This window comes from Phyllobates terribilis, unplaced genomic scaffold (assembly GCF_046119375.1).
Source record: "Phyllobates terribilis strain yellow unplaced genomic scaffold, ASM4611937v1 Scaffold_11__3_contigs__length_659146591, whole genome shotgun sequence".
In the NCBI taxonomy this organism is placed as follows: Eukaryota; Metazoa; Chordata; class Amphibia; order Anura; family Dendrobatidae; genus Phyllobates; species Phyllobates terribilis.
In genome coordinates this window covers 623,108,583-623,114,360 of record NW_027362771.1, presented here as the reverse complement: position 1 = coordinate 623,114,360, position 5,778 = coordinate 623,108,583, and positions in this window count along the sequence as shown.

Below are 5,778 nucleotides of genomic sequence, written 5' to 3'. Positions count from 1 at the left end.
ATGGTAGCTGCCCCATGATTAGCATGGCTCCTGAGGTAACAAGGAAGGATGATGAGGAGCACAGGGATCATAAGAAATGTGGTCACGTGTAGACGACCAGTGACATGGCCAGTGGTAGCTGCCCCATAGTTAGCACAACTCCTAAGATAAAAAGGAGAGCAGGGAAGGTCTTATTTCCAGCCCGTCCAGGGGGTGGGAAGGTGTGTTCCACAACCGAGCAGGGTGAGGGACACGTGTGTCCCACCGTCTGTCAGGATGATGGGAAAGAGGTACCCATAGCCTGTCAGAGGGGTGGGAAAATTGTACCCCGAGTTTGTCTGTGGGGTGGGAAGGTGTGTCCCACAACCTAGCAGGGTGATAGGAAAGCCAGATTCCCAGTCGGTCAGGATGGTGGGAAGGTGTGTCCCACAGCCTGTCAGAGTGGCAGGAAGGAAATATTCACAGTTGGTCAGGATGGTAGGAGAGTTGGGTCCGCAACCTGTTAGACAAATAGGAAAATGTTGTTATTGCCAGAGGAGACAGCCTACATAGATGCTTTCACCTGTGGCCTGAGAGCCAAGAACATAGGTAGCACCCTGCCTTCTGGACCCTCATTATCCAGCAGGATAACAGGACCAGTGACTGACCCAGAACAGGTGCCAGAGGGTTCCAGTGAGGTTGGGGCCTTAGCGTCACTACTGGCTACTTCTAGCCAGGAGTCTCAGGCCCGTGTGGTGGCGCTGAGTAACCCCTTGGAGAAGCCCATCCCAGAGGGACAGGGTTTTGTGAGATCCAGGAAGGGTAGGCCATTGTTATGATCTGCAACAAGTACTAAGGAAAGATGGGGAAAGCTTTCCCTACAGTAAGACTAAGATGAATCCCTACAATGTAGCGGGCTGCCTGTTCATAGTGAACGGACCCGCCTTATTCCTAGGCTAGTCTGAACGCAGACCTATAGAATTAAGGGAGGGGGTCCCTAAAAGAACTAAAGACTGGAACAAAAATGGGACACCTCCTGAACAGAGAAAGTTTTTGCAGAACACTAAAGATAAACTGACAAAAAGGTACTAGACGTCCCAAAAGGACCAAGCGAACTGACAGAGATAGGCACAGAAGCACCTGGCTAGCAAAACAGTCAAACAACACTGAAGTCCAGCACAGCCAAAAAGGCGGAGCTGGACTATAAAGGCAGATGGTCATGTGAACGCTAAGCACAAGATGGAAAAAAACTAACAGGAGGGTTCTAACAGTCATAAGGTGGGCTTGTGGAGCGATCTGTAAATAATCTCCCCACACTACCTCAAAAATGGGGAGGTGTCATAGAAAATATTAAAATCTGTGAAGCCACACTAGAGAGGGGGATTCACTCACTCCTCCCTCCTCCCCTCTCACACAAATTTCCAGCAAGGAAATCAAGAGCTGACAGTCTGAGTCTCCTATAAATTAGACTGGCACAATGGACATAGAGGAGTAGGAAAATAGGTATAGCTGGATAATGAACAATAATAATTAGAATACAGGCAGGTCCTTTTAGGAAAAAGAGGGTGTCTTTTTTGTGAAAGACTGAGATGTACAGTTAGGTCCATATATATTTGAACAGAGACAACATTTTTATAATTTTGGTTCTAGACATTACCACTATGAATTTTAAACAAAACAATTCAGATGCAGTTGAAGGTCAGACTTTCAGCTTTCATTTGAGGGTATCCACATTAAAATTGGATGAAGGGTTTAGGAGTTTCAGCTCCTTAACATGTGCCACCCTGTTTTTAAAGGGACCAAAAGTAATTGGACAGATTAAATAATTGTAAATAAAATGTTCATTTCTAGTACTTGGTTGAACACCCTTTGTTGGCAATGACTGCCTGAAGTCTTGAACTCATGGACATCACCAGACGCTGTGTTTCCTCCTTCACTGTGGTGGTTTTCAGTTGCTGTTTGTTTGTGGGCCTTTCTGTCTGAAGTTTAGTCTTTAACAAGTGAAATGCATGCTCAATTGGGTTGAGATCAGGTGACTGACTTGGCCATTCAAGAATATTCCACTTCTTTGCTTTAATAAACTCCTGGGTTGCTTTGGCTTTATGTTTTGAGCCATTGTCCATCTGTAGTATGAAACGACGGCCAATCAGTTTGGCTGCATTTGGCTGGATCTGAGCACAAAATATGGCTCTGAATACATCAGAATTCATTCGGCTGCTTTTGTCCTGTGTCACATCAATCAATAAACACTAGTGACCCAGTGCCACTGGCAGCCATGCATGCCCAAGCCATCACTCTGCCTCCGTCGTGTTTTACGGATGATGTGGTATGCTTTGGATCATGAGCTATACCACGCCTTAACCTTGATCTTGGTTTCATCTGTCCAAAGAATGTTCTTCCAGAACTGTGCTGGATTTTTAGATGTTTTTTTAGCAAAGTTCAGTCTAGCCTTTTTCTTCTTGATGCTTATGAGTGACTTGCACTGTGCAGTGAACCCTCTGTATTTACTTTCATGCAGTCTTCTCTTTATGGTAGATTTGGATATTGATACTCCTACCTCCTGGAGAGTGTTGTTCACTTAGATGGCTGTTGTGAAGGGGTTTCTCTTCACCATGGAGATTATTCTGCGATCATCCACCACTGTTGTCTTCAGTGGGCGCCCAGGTCTTTTTGCATTGATGAGTTCACCAGTGCTTTCTTTCTTTCTCAGGATGTACCAAACTGTAGATTTTGCAACTCCTAATATTGTAGCAGTTTCTCGGATGTTTTTTTTCTGTTTTTGCAACTTAAGGATGGCTTGTTTCACCTGCATGGAGAGCTCCTTTGACCGCATGTTTACTTCACATCAAAATCTTCCAAATGCAAGCACCACACCTCAAATCAACTCCAGGCCTTTTATCTGCTTAATTGAGAATGACATAATGAAGGGATTGCCCACACCTGTCCATGAAATAGCCTTGGAGTCAATTGTCCAATTACTTTTGGTCCCTTTAAAAACAGGGTGGCACATGTTAAGGAGCTGAAACTCCTAAACCCTTCATCCAATTTTAATGTGGATACCCTCAAATGAAAGCTGAAAGTCTGAACTTCAACTGCATCTGAATTGTTTTGTTTAAAATTCATTGTGGTAATGTCTAGAACCAAAATTCGAAAAATGTTGTCTCTGTCCAAATATATATGGACCTAACTGTATAGATTAGACAGGTAATTGAGACATAACATATCTTTTCAGTGGGTTGGACAATAATAGAGTACATGTGTTGTGGTAAAGCGACTTGCTCAGCTCTCCTGTCGTGGTTGTGTCGCCACGAAGATCGTCACGATTGCACAACCTGACTTCTCGCAGCTGAGTTTTTGGTGTTTTGTGCTTTTCGGCAGTGAGGGAGTTAACTCTCTCTCTCTGTGCTAGAACAGGTCCAGCCTCACCCAGCTGCAATCAATTCTGCAGTAGTGGGACTCCTTCATATGCCTGCCAGTCTGTTAGGGAAGTGTCGGTGAAAGCATTTCATGCAGACTAACAGAGCGGATCGTGGTATTTGGAGTTTCAGAGCTAAGTGTATTTGGAGTGTTTTTTCCCTTCCTCGCTTTATCATTTATCTCCTTTCCCGTTGGTGTTCCCTCTGTTGTAGTTGTGTAGTTTTTGTATGCAAGGTGGTTTTGGTTTTACCCTTGTACTGTCTCGTTCGTCTAAGTACTGAGTGTTGGCATATTATTACCTGTCCACTTTTGTTGTGATCGGGGTCCTTCTCAGGACTAGATTACTTAGGTGCAGGGATCCTCAGGAGGTAGGGGTTACGCTGGCAGCCAGGACCTCTGTACCTTTAACAGTACCTCCAGGTAGAGGGATTAGTCAGGGCCCCAGCTTAGGGTCAGCTTAGGCCCCCTACCTCCAGTACACAGAGACAGCGTGACATTTTCACCGACCACTTAGATTTTCTCCAGCTACCATGGATCCAGTAGCCGGTCTAGTTCGGCAGTTGCAGAGTTTGTCCATGGAGCTGGCGGACGTTAGGTCCAAGGTTTTGTATCCTCAGGAGCATGCCGGACCAGAACCTAAAGTAGCTCTCCCTGACAGGTTCACTGGGGGGCGGGACAAGTTTTTTGTTTTCCGGGAGGCATGCAAGTTGTACTTTCGGCTGCGGCCTCGGTCATCGGGGAGTGAAGAACAAAGGGTGGGAATTGTCATCTCGCTCCTACAAGGGGACCCACAATCTTGGGCGTTCTCTCTTCCCCCGGGCTCCCCGGCTTTCCAGTCAGTGGATAGGTTTTTTGCTGCTCTGGGTCTTGTATATGATGACCCGGATCGGATCTCCCTTGCTGAATCTAAGTTACGTAGGATTCAGCAGGGAGGTCGTCCGGCGGAGGAATTCTGTTCGGAGTTCTGTAGGTGGGCCACTGACACCCAGTGGAATGACCCGGCTCTTAGGAGCCAGTTTTGTCAAGGTTTATCCGACAAATTAAAGGATGTGCTGGCACAGTATGACTCTCCCGCGTCACTGGAAGCCGCTATGGCCCTTGCTATTCGCATTGACAGACGGCTTCGGGAGAGGTGCGGGATAACTCCACCCCCTGTGATGACTCCACCTCCTACAATGTCCCCTCATATGGTGGTTCCCCTGGTCAGTCCAGAGGAGCCTATGCAATTAGGAGGGACATCATTTCGGGGGAGGGGACCGGTGGCACACCACAATACTGGAAGGTGTTTCTTCTGCGGGAGAAAGGGACATTTTATTGGGGGGTGTCCATCCCATCCTTTGCAGAGTAAAGAGTCGTCGGAAAACTTTTAATCCCAGGTTGTGTGGTGGACGGCAATCTGGGAGTAGGTATTTCGTCCCTAGGGTCATCTCAGTTTCTCGTACCGGCGGAGGTGGTGGTGGGTACGAGAACTGAGAAGATATCTGTTCTTTTAGATAGTGGGGCCGGGGCTAATCTGGTGGACTCTCGGTTTGCCCGGGTTCAAGGTATGCATTTGAGTGAGTTGGCTAAACCCATCCCCATATTCTCGATCGATGCCAGGTCCCTCGGTCAGGGAAGTTTTTTGCATGTTGTGCATAACGCAAAACTTCAAGTGGGGGCGATACATAAAGAACTGTTGTCTTGCTACGTGTTGGAGGGTCTTCCCACTCCTATAGTGTTGGGCCTTCCTTGGTTAACTAAGCATAACCCGGTTATTAATTGTCAATCCAGAGAGATAAGCCAATGGAGTAATTTCTGTAATAGAAACTGCATGAATACGGTCGTCGGTGCTGTCACTCCTAGGGTCTTGCCTCCATTTTTGGTGGACTTTGAGGATGTATTCTCGGAGAAGGGGTGTCGGGAACTACCTCCTCATCGCGAGTATGACTGTTCTGTAAAACTGCTCCCTGAGGCCAAGTTACCTAAATCTAGGTTGTATAACCTTTCTGGTCCTGAGAGGCAGGCCATGAAGGATTATATTTCTGAAAGTCTGGCTAAGGGGCATATTAAACCTTCATCTTCCCCGGTGGCCGCGGGGTTCTTCTTTGTGAAGAAGAAGGATGGAGGCCTACGCCCTTGCCTGGATTTCCGTGAACTTAATCGGATTACGGTCCGAGATCCGTACCCGCTCCCACGTATTCCCGATCTCTTTAATCAGATCGTGGGCGCCAAATGGTTCTCTAAGTTGGATCTCAGGGGGGCGTACAATCTGATTAGAATGAAGGAGGGGGATGAGTGGAAGACGGCGTTTAACACTCCGGAGGGGCATTATGAGAACCTTGTCATGCCATTCGGTCTGACTAATGCCCCGGCGGTGTTCCAACACTTTGTTAATGACATTTTTCGCCGCCTGGTTGGACAGCT